This window comes from Ambystoma mexicanum, chromosome 11 (genome assembly GCF_040938575.1).
Source record: "Ambystoma mexicanum isolate Mex_15411 chromosome 11, UKY_AmexF1_1, whole genome shotgun sequence".
NCBI classification, from domain to species: Eukaryota; Metazoa; Chordata; class Amphibia; order Caudata; family Ambystomatidae; genus Ambystoma; species Ambystoma mexicanum.
The window spans coordinates 37,242,927-37,256,496 of NC_090934.1; the positions used below are offsets into that span (position 1 = coordinate 37,242,927).

A 13,570-nucleotide genomic window follows, 5' to 3' on the forward strand; every position below is an offset into this window, starting at 1 on the left:
AGAGAATGTTGGAATGCATGAGAGAATGTTGGAATGCATGAGAGACCATTGGAATGCATCTGAGAGAATGTTGGTGTACCTGAAAGAATGTTGGAATGCATGAGAGAATGTTGGAATACATGAGAGAATGTTGGTGTGCCCGAGCGAATGTTGGTTTGCCTGACAGAATGTTGGTGTGCCTGACAGAATGTTGGTGTGCCTGACAGAATGTTGGTGTTGGAATGCATGAGAGAATGTTGGTGTGCCTGACAGAATGTTGGTGTTGGAATGCATGAGAGAATGTTGGTGTGCCTGACAGAATGTTGGTGTTGGAATGCATGAGAGAATGTTGGAATGCATGAGAGAATGTTGGTGTTGGAATGCATTAGAGAATGTTGGAATGCATGAGAGAATGTTGGCGTTGGAATGCATGAGCGAATGTTGGACTGCATGAGAGAATGTTGGTGTGCCTGACAGAATGCTGGAATACATGAGAGAATGTTGGTGTGCCTGAGAGAATGTTGGTGTGCCTGAGAGAATGTTGGTGTGCCTGAGAGAATGTTGGAATGCATGAGAGAATGTTGGTGTCTCTGAGAGAATATTGGAGTGCCTGACAGAATGTTGGAATGCATGAGAGAATGTTGGAATGCATGAGAGAATGTTGGTGTGCCTGACAGAATGTTGGTGTGCCTGACAGAATGTTGGTGTGCCTGACAGAATGTTGGTGTGCCTGACAGAATGTTGGTGTGGGAATGCATGAGAGAATGTTGGTGTGCCTGACAGAATGTTGGTGTTGGAATGCATGAGAGAATGTTGGAGTGCATGAGCGAATGTTGGAGTGCCTGAGAGAATGTTGGTGTGCCTGAGAGAATGCTGGTGTGCCCGAGAGAATGCTGGTGTGCCTGACAGAATGCTGGTGTGCCTGACAGAATGCTGGTGTGCCTGACAGAATGCATGTGTGCCTGACAGAATGCATGTGTGCCTGACAGAATGCATGTGTGCCTGACAGAATGCATGTGTGCCTGACAGAATGCATGTGTGCCTGAGAGAATGCATGTGTGCCTGAGAGAATGTATGTGTGCCTGAGAGAATGTTGGAGTGCATGAGAGAATGTTGGTGTGCCTGAGAGACCATTGGAATGCATCTGAGGGAATGTTGGTGTGCCTGAAAGAATGTTGGAATGCATGAGAGAATGTTGGAATGCATGAGAGAATGTTGGTGTGCCTGAGAGAATGTTGGTGTGCCTGAGAGAATGTTGGTGTGCCTGAGAGAATGTTGGAATGCATGAGAGAATGTTGGAGTGCATGAGCGAATGTTGGAGTGCATGAGCGAATGTTGGAGTGCCTGAGAGACCATTGGAATGCATCCGAGAAAATGTTGGTGTGCCTGAAAGAATGTTGGAATGCATGAGAGAATGTTGGTGTACCTGAGAATGTTGGTGTTGGAATGCATGAGAGAATGTTGGTGTGCCTGAGAGAATGTTGGAGTGCATGAGAGAATGTTGGTGTGCCTGAGAGAATGTTGGTGTGCCTGAGAGAATGTTGGAATACATGACAGAATGTTGGTGTGCCTTGAGAGAATGTTGGTGTGCCTGAGAGAATGTTGGTGTGCCTGAGAGAATGTTGGTGTGCCTGAGAGAATGTTGGTGTGCCTGAGAGAATGTTGGTGTGCCTGAGAGAATGTAATGTTGGAATACATGACAGAATGTTGGAATACATGACAGAATGTTGGTGTGCCTTGAGAGAATGTTGGTGTGCCTGAGAGAATGTTGGTGTGCCTGAGAGAATGTTGGTGTGCCTGAGAGAATGTTGGTGTGCCTCAGAGAATGTTGGAATGCATGAGAGAATGTTGGAATGCATGAGAGAATGTTGGTGTGCCTGAGAGAATGTTGGTGTGCCTGAGAGAATGTTGGTGTGCCTGAGAGAATGTTGGTGTGCCTGAGAGAATGTTGGTGTGCCTGAGAGAATGTTGGTGTGCCTGAGAGAATGTTGGTGTGCCTGAGAGAATGTTGGTGTTGGAATGCATGAGAGAATGTTGGTGTCTCTGAGAGAATATTGCAGTGCCTGACAGAATGTTGGTGTCCCTGACAGAATGTTGGTGTGCCTGAGAGAATGTTGGTGTGCCTGAGAGAATGTTGGTGTGCCTGAGAGAATGTTGGTGTGCCTGAGAGAATGTTGGTGTGCCTGAGAGAATGTTGGTGTGCCTGAGAGAATGTTGGTGTGCCTGAGAGAATGTTGGTGTTGGAATGCATGAGAGAATGTTGGTGTCTCTGAGAGAATATTGCAGTGCCTGACAGAATGTTGGTGTGCCTGAGAGAATGTTGGTGTGCCTGAGAGAATGTTGGTGTGCCTGAGAGAATGTTGGTGTGCCTACGAGAATGTTGGTGTTGGAATGCATGAGCGAATGTTGGTGTGCCCGAGAGAATGTTGGTGTGCCCGAGAGAATGTTGGTGTGCCCGACAGAATGTTGGTGTGCCCGACAGAATGTTGGTGTGCCCGACAGAATGTTGGTGTGCCCGACAGAATGTTGGAATGCATGAGAGAATGTTGGTGTGCCCGACAGAATGTTGGAATACATGACAGAATGTTGGTGTGCCTTGAGAGAATGTTGGTGTGCCTTGAGAGAATGTCGGTGTGCCTTGAGAGAATGTCGGTGTGCCTTGAGAGAATGTCGGTGTGCCCGAGAGAATGTTGGAATGCCTGAGAGAATGTCGGTGTGCCTGAGAGAATGTTGGAATGCCTGAGAGAATGTTGGAGTGCCTGAGAGAATGTTGGTGTGCCTGAGAGAATGTTGGTGTGCCTGAGAGAATGTTGGTGTGCCTGAGAGAATGTTGGTATGCATGAGAGAATGTTGGTGTGCCTGACAGAATGTTGGAGTGCCTGAGAGAATGTTGGTGTGCCTGACAGAATGTTGGTGTGCCTGACAGAATGTTGGAATACATGAGAGAATGTTGGTGTGCCTGAGAGAATGTTGGTGTGCCTGAGAGAATGTTGGTGTGCCTGAGAGAATGTTGGTGTGCCTGAGAGAATGCTGGAGTGCCTGACAGAATGCTGGAGTGCCTGACAGAATGCTGGAGTGCCTGACAGAATGCTGGAGTGCCTGACAGAATGTCGGTGTGCATGAGAGAATGTCGGTGTGCATGAGAGAATGTTAGTGTGCATGAGAGAATGTTAGTGTGCATGAGAGAATGTTAGTGTGCATGAGAGAATGTTGGTGTGCCTGAGAGAATGTTGGTGTGCCTGAGAGAATGTTGGTGTGCCTGAGAGAATGTTGGTGTGCATGAGAGAATGTTGGTGTACCTGAGAGAATGTTGGTGTGCCTGAGAGAATGTTGGTGTGCCTGAGAGAATGTTGGTGTGCCTGAGAGAATGTTGGTGTGCCTGAGAGAATGTTGGTGTGCCTGAGAGAATGTTGGTGTGCCTGAGAGAATGTTGGTGTGCCTGAGAGAATGTTGGTGTGCCTGAGAGAATGTTGGTGTGCCTGAGAGAATGTTGGAATACATGAGAGAATGTTGGCGTGCCTGAAAGAATGTTGGCGTGCCTGAAAGAATGTTGGCGTGCCTGAGAGAATGCTGGCGTGCCTGAGAGAATGTTGGCGTGCCTGAGAGAATGTTGGTGTGCCTGAGAGAATGTTGGTGTGCCTGAGAGAATGTTGGTGTGCCTGAGAGAATGTTGGTGTTGGAATGCATGAGAGAATGTCGGTGTGCCTGAGAGAATGTTGGTGTGCATGAGAGAATGTTGGTGTGCATGAGAGAATGTTGGTGTGCCTGAGAGAATGTTGGAATGCATGAGAGAATGTTGGTGTGCCTGACAGAATGTTGGAATACATGAGAGAATGTTGGTGTGCCTGAGAGAATGTTGGTGTGCCTGAGAGAATGTTGGTGTGCCTGAGAGAATGTTGGTGTGCCTGAGAGAATGTTGGAGTGCCTGACAGAATGTTGGAGTGCCTGACAGAATGCTGGAGTGCCTGACAGAATGCTGGAGTGCCTGACAGAATGCTGGAGTGCCTGACAGAATGTCGGTGTGCCTGACAGAATGCTGGAGTGCCTGACAGAATGTCGGTGTGCATGAGAGAATGTCGGTGTGCATGAGAGAATGTCGGTGTGCATGAGAGAATGTCGGTGTGCCTGAGAGAATGTTGGTGTGCCTGAGAGAATGTTGGTGTGCCTGAGAGAATGTTGGTGTGCCTGAGAGAATGTTGGTGTGCCTGAGAGAATGTTGGTGTGCCTGAGAGAATGTTGGTGTGCCTGAGAGAATGTTGGAATACATGAGAGAATGTTGGCGTGCCTGAAAGAATGTTGGCGTGCCTGAAAGAATGTTGGCGTGCCTGAGAGAATGTTGGTGTGCCTGAGAGAATGTTGGTGTGCCTGAGAGAATGTTGGTGTGCCTGAGAGAATGTTGGTGTGCCTGAGAGAATGTTGGTGTTGGAATGCATGAGAGAATGTCGGTGTGCCTGAGAGAATGTCGGTGTGCCTGAGAGAATGTCGGTGTGCCTGAGAGAATGTCGGTGTGCCTGAGAGAATGTCGGTGTGCCTGAGAGAATGTCGGTATGCCTGAGAGAATGTTGGTGTTGGAATGCATGAGAGAATGTCGGTGTGCCTGAGAGAATGTTGGTGTGCCTGACAGAATGTTGGAATACATGAGAGAATGTTGGTGTGCCTGAGAGAATGTTGGAGTGCCTGACAGAATGTTGGTGTGCCTGACAGAATGTTGGTGTCTCCGAGAGAATGTTGGTGTCTCTGAGAGAATGTTGGTGTCTCTGAGAGAATGTTGGTGTCTCTGAGAGAATGTTGGAGTGCCTGACAGAATGTTGGTGTGCCTGACAGAATGTTGGTGTGCCTGACAGAATGTTGGTGTGCCCGACAGAATGTTGGAATACATGAGAGAATGTTGGTGTGCCTGAGAGAATGTTGGAGTGCCTGACAGAATGTTGGTGTGCCTGACAGAATGTTGGTGTCTCCGAGAGAATGTTGGTGTCTCCGAGAGAATGTTGGTGTCTCCGAGAGAATGTTGGTGTCTCTGAGAGAATGTTGGTGTCTCTGAGAGAATGTTGGAGTGCCTGACAGAATGTTGGTGTGCCTGACAGAATGTTGGTGTGCCTGACAGAATGTTGGTGTGCCTGACAGAATGTTGGTGTGCCCGACAGAATGTTGGAATACATGAGAGAATGTTGGTTTGCCTGACAGAATGCTGGTGTGCCTGACAGAATGTTGGTGTGCCTGACAGAATGTTGGTGTGCCTGACAGAATGTTGGTGTGCCTGACAGAATGTTGGTGTGCCTGACAGAATGTTGGTGTTGGAATGCATGAGAGAATGTTGGTGTCTCTGAGAGAATATTGCAGTGCCTGACAAAATGTTGGTGTGCCTGACAGAATGTTGGTGTTGGAATGCATGAGCGAATGTTGGTGTGCCTGAGCGAATGTTGGTGTGCCTGAGAGAATGTTGGAGTGCCTGAGCGAATGTTGGTGTGCCCGACAGAATGTTGGTGTGCCCGACAGAATGTTGGTGTGCCCGAGAGAATGTTGGTGTGCATGACGGAATGTTGGTGTGCATGACGGAATGTTGGTGTGCCCGACAGAATGTTGGTGTGCCCGACAGAATGTTGGTGTGCCCGACAGAATGTGGGAATGCATGACAGAATGTGGGTGTGCCTGACAGAATGTTGGTGTGCCTGAGAGAATGTTGGAGTGCATGAGAGAATGTCGGTGTGCCTTGAGAGAATGTCGGTGTGCCTGAGAGAATGTTGGAATGCCTGAGAGAATGTCGGTGTGCCTGAGAGAATGTTGGAATGCATGAGAGAATGTTGGAGTGCCTGAGAGAATGTTGGTGTGCCTGAGAGAATGTTGGTGTGCCCGACAGAATGTTGGTGTGCCCGACAGAATGTTGGTGTGCCCGACAGAATGTTGGTGTGCCCGACAGAATGTTGGAGTGCCTGAGAGAATGTTGGTGTGCCTGAGAGAATGTTGGTGTGCCTGAGAGAATGTTGGAATACATGAGAGAATGTTGGAGTGCCTGACAGAATGCTGGTGTGCCTGACAGAATGCTGGTGTGCCTGACAGAATGTTGGTGTGCCTGACAGAATGTTGGTGCGCCTGACAGAATGTTGGTGTGCCTGACAGAAGGTTGGTGTGCCTGACAGAAGGTTGGTGTGCCTGACAGAATGTTGGTGTTGGAATGCATGAGAGAATGTTGGTGTCTCTGAGAGAATATTGCAGTGCCTGACAAAATGTTGGTGTGCCTGACAGAATGTTGGTGTGCCTGACAGAATGTTGGTGTTGGAATGCATGAGCGAATGTTGGTGTGCCTGAGAGAATGTTGGTGTGCATGAGCGAATGTTGGTGTGCCCGACAGAATGTTGGTGTGCCCGACAGAATGTTGGTGCGCCCGACAGAATGTTGGTGTGCATGAGAGAATGTTGGTGTGCCCGACGGAATGTTGGTGTGCCCGACGGAATGTTGGTGTGCCCGACGGAATGTTGGTGTGCCCGACAGAATGTGGGAATGCATGACAGAATGTTGGTGTGCCTGACAGAATGTTGGTGTGCCTGACAGAATGTTGGAGTGCATGAGAGAATGTGGTGTGCCCGACAGAATGTTGGTGTGCCCGACAGAATGTTGGTGTGCCCGACAGAATGTTGGAGTGCATGATAGAATGTTGGTGTGCCTGAGAGAATGTTGGTGTGCCTGAGAGAATGTTGGTGTGCCTGAGAGAATGTTGGTGTGCCTGAGAGAATGTTGGTGTGCCTGAGAGAATGTTGGAATACATGAGAGAATGTTGGCGTGCCTGAAAGAATGTTGGCGTGCCTGAAAGAATGTTGGCGTGCCTGAGAGAATGTTGGTGTGCCTGAGAGAATGTTGGTGTGCCTGAGAGAATGTTGGTGTGCCTGAGAGAATGTTGGTGTGCCTGAGAGAATGTTGGTGTTGGAATGCATGAGAGAATGTCGGTGTGCCTGAGAGAATGTCGGTGTGCCTGAGAGAATGTCGGTGTGCCTGAGAGAATGTCGGTGTGCCTGAGAGAATGTCGGTGTGCCTGAGAGAATGTCGGTATGCCTGAGAGAATGTTGGTGTTGGAATGCATGAGAGAATGTCGGTGTGCCTGAGAGAATGTTGGTGTGCCTGACAGAATGTTGGAATACATGAGAGAATGTTGGTGTGCCTGAGAGAATGTTGGAGTGCCTGACAGAATGTTGGTGTGCCTGACAGAATGTTGGTGTCTCCGAGAGAATGTTGGTGTCTCTGAGAGAATGTTGGTGTCTCTGAGAGAATGTTGGTGTCTCTGAGAGAATGTTGGAGTGCCTGACAGAATGTTGGTGTGCCTGACAGAATGTTGGTGTGCCTGACAGAATGTTGGTGTGCCCGACAGAATGTTGGAATACATGAGAGAATGTTGGTGTGCCTGAGAGAATGTTGGAGTGCCTGACAGAATGTTGGTGTGCCTGACAGAATGTTGGTGTCTCCGAGAGAATGTTGGTGTCTCCGAGAGAATGTTGGTGTCTCCGAGAGAATGTTGGTGTCTCCGAGAGAATGTTGGTGTCTCTGAGAGAATGTTGGTGTCTCTGAGAGAATGTTGGAGTGCCTGACAGAATGTTGGTGTGCCTGACAGAATGTTGGTGTGCCTGACAGAATGTTGGTGTGCCTGACAGAATGTTGGTGTGCCCGACAGAATGTTGGAATACATGAGAGAATGTTGGTTTGCCTGACAGAATGCTGGTGTGCCTGACAGAATGTTGGTGTGCCTGACAGAATGTTGGTGTGCCTGACAGAATGTTGGTGTGCCTGACAGAATGTTGGTGTGCCTGACAGAATGTTGGTGTGCCTGACAGAATGTTGGTGTTGGAATGCATGAGAGAATGTTGGTGTCTCTGAGAGAATATTGCAGTGCCTGACAAAATGTTGGTGTGCCTGACAGAATGTTGGTGTTGGAATGCATGAGCGAATGTTGGTGTGCCTGAGCGAATGTTGGTGTGCCTGAGAGAATGTTGGAGTGCCTGAGCGAATGTTGGTGTGCCCGACAGAATGTTGGTGTGCCCGACAGAATGTTGGTGTGCCCGAGAGAATGTTGGTGTGCATGACGGAATGTTGGTGTGCCCGACAGAATGTTGGTGTGCCCGACAGAATGTTGGTGTGCCCGACAGAATGTGGGAATGCATGACAGAATGTGGGTGTGCCTGACAGAATGTTGGTGTGCCTGAGAGAATGTTGGAGTGCATGAGAGAATGTCGGTGTGCCTTGAGAGAATGTCGGTGTGCCTGAGAGAATGTTGGAATGCCTGAGAGAATGTCGGTGTGCCTGAGAGAATGTTGGAATGCATGAGAGAATGTTGGAGTGCCTGAGAGAATGTTGGTGTGCCTGAGAGAATGTTGGTGTGCCCGACAGAATGTTGGTGTGCCCGACAGAATGTTGGTGTGCCCGACAGAATGTTGGAGTGCATGAGAGAATGTTGGTGTGCCTGAGAGAATGTTGGTGTGCCTGAGAGAATGTTGGAATACATGAGAGAATGTTGGAGTGCCTGACAGAATGCTGGTGTGCCTGACAGAATGCTGGTGTGCCTGACAGAATGTTGGTGTGCCTGACAGAATGTTGGTGTGCCTGACAGAATGTTGGTGCGCCTGACAGAATGTTGGTGCGCCTGACAGAAGGTTGGTGTGCCTGACAGAAGGTTGGTGTGCCTGACAGAATGTTGGTGTTGGAATGCATGAGAGAATGTTGGTGTCTCTGAGAGAATATTGCAGTGCCTGACAAAATGTTGGTGTGCCTGACAGAATGTTGGTGTGCCTGACAGAATGTTGGTGTTGGAATGCATGAGCGAATGTTGGTGGGCCTGAGAGAATGTTGGTGTGCATGAGCGAATGTTGGTGTGCCCGACAGAATGTTGGTGTGCCCGACAGAATGTTGGTGTGCCCGACAGAATGTTGGTGTGCATGAGAGAATGTTGGTGTGCCCGACAGAATGTGGGAATGCATGACAGAATGTTGGTGTGCCCGACAGAATGTGGGAATGCATGACAGAATGTTGGTGTGCCTGACAGAATGTTGGTGTGCCTGACAGAATGTTGGAGTGCATGAGAGAATGTGGTGTGCCCGACAGAATGTTGGTGTGCCCGACAGAATGTTGGTGTGCCCGACAGAATGTTGGAGTGCCTGAGAGAATGTTGGAGTGCCTGAGAGAATGTTGGTGTGCCTGAGAGAATGTTGGTGTGCCTGAGAGAATGTTGGAGTGCCTGAGAGAATGTCGGTGTGCCTGAGAGAATGTCGGTGTGCCTGAAAGAATGTCGGTGTGCCTGAGAGAATGTCGGTGTGCCTGAGAGAATGTCGGTGTGCCTGAGAGAATGTCGGTGTGCCTGAGAGAATGTTGGTGTTGGAATGCATGAGAGAATGTTGGACTGCATGAGAGAATGTTGGACTGCATGAGAGAATGTTGGTGTGCCTGACAGAATGTTGGTGTGCCTGACAGAATGTTGGTGTGCCTTGAGAGAATGTTGGCGTGCCTGAGAGAATGTTGGCGTGCCTGAGAGAATGTTGGCGTGCCTGAGAGAATGTTGGCGTGCCTGAGAGAATGTTGGCGTGCCTGAGAGAATGTTGGCGTGGCTGAGAGAATGTTGGCGTGCCTGAGAGAATGTTGGTGTTGGAATGCATGAGAGAATGTTGGAGTGCATGAGCGAATGTTGGACTGCATGAGCGAATGTTGGTGTGCCTGACAGAATGCTGGTGTGCCTGAGAGAATGCTGGTGTGCCTGACAGAATGCTGGTGTGCCTGACAGAATGCTGGTGTGCCTGACAGAATGTTGGAGTGCCTGAGGGAATGTTTGGTTGTGAGTGTAGGAATGCCTGTTCTCAAGGTTCCACTGCATGTCAGTTGGAGAGGCCCAGCCTGGGTGATGGGAGCTAGTGGTTCACATTTACCATCTTAAAGAGACATGGGGCCTGATTCACAGAAGCGTTTTATAATGGCGCAATCCCACTGGAAACCGCTCTGTGAATCAGGTCCATTGTCTAATATGGAATAAAGCCGACTTATGGAACCTACACAAGATGACTAAAGAGCTTTGATTATTTTTCTGGGGTTACAGAGCTGTGAGACTAGGAGCATTGGGTTTAGTGCATCGGAACAGTGATGTCATGGCACATCCTATGTCAAGTAGGAGCTGCGCAAGGAAGAGCCTCGTCGTGTGAGAATGCAAGGGTGCTGCGGTTCTGGCGCTTGGAGGCGCAATCCACTAAAACAATCAGAGGATTGGTTATTGTGACCGGGTTATTAAGCGTAAGGTCTGGCATGCAGTGAATGTACCGTCTGCGGATGACATTCTGGCTTCAACCGGCTATGCAGAATGTGTTGAAGTCCATCTTTCTTCAAGGCCAGTAAAAGAACCAATTGGAGTGGTTTTTGTTTCGTCGCCTTGGCACGGCAAACCTGGTGACCTGGTGGTGGAAGGAGGACAGGCACACAGTGTGTATTACATACACTGCCAACAAACAATCTATATCCTTTTATGTGAAGTAGTAATGAAAAAATGTAAACTATGTGTTGGGTTAGAGTGGCACGTGTGCTTTAAGCGCATGTCTGGTTTAAGGTGCATTGATGTATAGCTGTTAGGAATACTGTAGACTTAATAGCTGCACTGATAAGGCAAGAGGTGAGTGGGACTGAAGTGAGAGTGGTTAGTGCGAGTGCGTTAGTTTAATAATTTTGAGGAAATGTTAGCTTTATGGTTGCTGCCCGCTACATGGACTTTCAGGTTTCAAGTCCCACAGTGTCTGCTATGGCAATGCCAATGCAAGCAGATACAGTGGAAAATGCTAGATGTTATGTGAAAATGCATGTGACTAACGTGTTTTGAGAATTTGCCGGTTAGAGCTGATCACAGCTATAGAAATTTAGGATGCATTTCTTATCTCGTTAAAAGAAGGGTATTTAGACCTTTTAGTAAAAAGGTGTCTGTGGGAAGTATGGCTAGTGTGACCCGTTTAAGGAGGTTGAGGTCAACAGATGTTTCCGCTGGGGACTGTTAGGGCAATGTCAAAATATTAAATTGTCAGTGTGCTAGCATAGTAGAGTATGGTAAGGGTATTTGAATGAGGTATGATTTGTGGCGACACACCGCCAACACAATTGTATGCACCGAAATGGAGTGGGATCTCTGCTCCGGCATGAGGTTTGGTCAATGGATATTGTGTACGCACGCAGAGTTCAGGTGAGGTGAGGAATGGATCAGACGTGTTTGTGAATAAAGAGGTGACGCCTTCCCATTCACGCGACTAAGAGAAGCAGAGTATGGATAGATAGGGGGGTGGGGGGACGCCTTCCGTACGAATGAGTGGCCGCTGTTGGAGGCACAGCAAGTATGTTGAGGGGGACGCCCTCCGCCTTTATTCTGAGTTGCATCTCTCACAAAAAAAAGATATGAGTGTTCCCTGTAGGGAGATGTGTTGTATCATGGTTGGGAATGATGCATGAGAGAATGTTGGTGTGCCTGAGAAAATGTTTACCTGCGAGTGTAGGAATGCCTGTCGTGAAGGGTCCGGAGCAAATCATTACAGGCCCCTGTGCTGGAGGAACAGGCCCAGATACCTCACAAGCTCCCATGCTCAAAAGGAGATTATGTACTTCCTCAAAGATCCAGTTAGGATGGGATCTCTCCTCCCCGAGTTCAAGGGATGCGAGAAGCGAGCCACAGCTTGACAACAGAGTCTGCCACCAGCTCTCCCCAGGCTCTCCTTGGGTTAGGAGTGGCTTGGAAGTCAAGGACAACTCTTAGGAGGGGAGCAAGATGGTTAAGATGCAGTGTAATCACACATGCAGGATTCAATTAGAGAATGTCCACACAGCCATCTGTCATTTCTGAATCTGTGAGGTTGTGCAGGCTACAGATAAGTGACCTTTTAGTGTTCTGAGGTCGTGACAATCACAATGTCCAAAGTCATGCCGGTACATGAGATATCGAGTCGGGCTCTCGGTCTCCTGGGGTTCCTGCGGTCCGGATCTGCTGAACCAGGAGTTGGACTCTCACAGGAATGAATGGAAGAGGTGGGCTGGCTTTTGATTGGCTGAGTGGGATATGGTCCTGTTGATGCAGTACTCACAAGAATAAGAAAAGGGCAGTACTGTTCCACAGGGCCTCCAGTGTTTGCTCCTCTGTCTCTGACTGCACAGGGTCGAGCAGCAACGCTTGCAACCCAGCTGTGCCTGTGAGACTAAGGGAAGCAAGCACCGGTCTGCCAGCCCTCTCTGGTCTCTTGAGAAGCGCGGTGTCTGCTGGCATAGGCAGAACTTGCCGCAGACCTCTGGAGACATTAGCAGGGCTTCCTCACAACCTTCTCACCGTCTGCCCCTTCAGCAGACATCCAGTGGCTGGCGTGTGGATTTGGACAAGGCAACCCTACCAAAGGGCCGGAGTTATCTGACATTTCCTGACCCGGGAAGGCCGGAAGAAGGTCAAAAAGACAAGGTGGCCAAGGAGCACGGTGAAAAATGCCTGACACGGCCACTCTGAGTATATGGTACTTAAAACAGCATTTATGTGGTAAAAAATGTAATGTGCACACGAGTACAATCAAAATAAATGTGTAGAACCTGAACACATCAAAAAGGCAACAAAAATGTTACTAAGGGAAAAGAAAAAGGGACACAGAGTACTCCGGCAGCACCGAACTGTAAGGTGATGTGTGCTACAGTAAAATGATACAGGAATCCCAAACTAGGGACCACAACGTCATTGGGGGTCGCCAGGGGTCACAACTGGGACCCCTGAGGTCCCCCTTTCTAACACAAAAAACACGTTTCTTTTCTTCTTTTTTTTCTTTTTTAAATGGAAGCTTCTAGGCTGTGGCCAGCACCATGTGGGTCTTTGTTTCTGGGGAGGCTGGCTTTCTTGTTCAGGCCTCTTAACAAAACCGGGGGTTCCACAAGTGTAACACTTTGAGCAGTGACCCTAAATAAGAAAGAATAAGAATAACAAATAGTCTTTCTGGAATTCTATACAATAATTGCTAGACTTATTAAAGGTTTATTTTAGGCACGCTCAAGGGGTTCAGTTACTGATTTAGTGTGTTCTTAAACATTTCAAATTCACCGTACAAAAACTATATGTATTTTGCTTTTCGCAGGTTGCAGTTATAGCATGTTTTTTTATGGCATGGTCTCTGTTATGATCATCACAAGACGTTCCATCTCGGTGGCCTCGGTCACTTGACAAAATCCTTGTGCCTAAAAGCTTGTGTACAGTGTAGCAATGGTTGACATAGCACATAAAGTGGCCCTTGATTTCATGGTGCCACAATTAATGCTTTGTTGTAATGTGCCTATCTTTCCTATCTCCCTGGCATGCTGTTCAGAATGTTTGTTTGCATTTGTCAGGTAACGAGTGCCAAGAGTACAGGATGCCGTGCGAGTGCGCTGCTTTCCCTGCGCTACTCTAAATTATTTAATACACAGTTATGAACCCTCCCAATGGTATGTATTTTGCCAACTTCTGAAGCCTGAAAAGTAGATCCATGCAGGCTTGACATGTGGCCAACTTTGCCCCAGACCTGCAGATTAACTGGCCTGCTGTTAAATCTCAGTTACCAGTTTAATGGTTTTCACTACAGAGTGTAAT

General features: G+C 48.4%; 1 protein-coding gene across 2 annotated transcripts in view; it reads right to left on the bottom strand.

Annotated features, from left to right (window-relative positions):
* The window catches only part of CCDC28B (coiled-coil domain containing 28B), an 80,080-nt gene that overhangs the window by 29,970 nt on the left and 36,540 nt on the right, over positions 1-13,570 (bottom strand). The window lies entirely within an intron of this gene.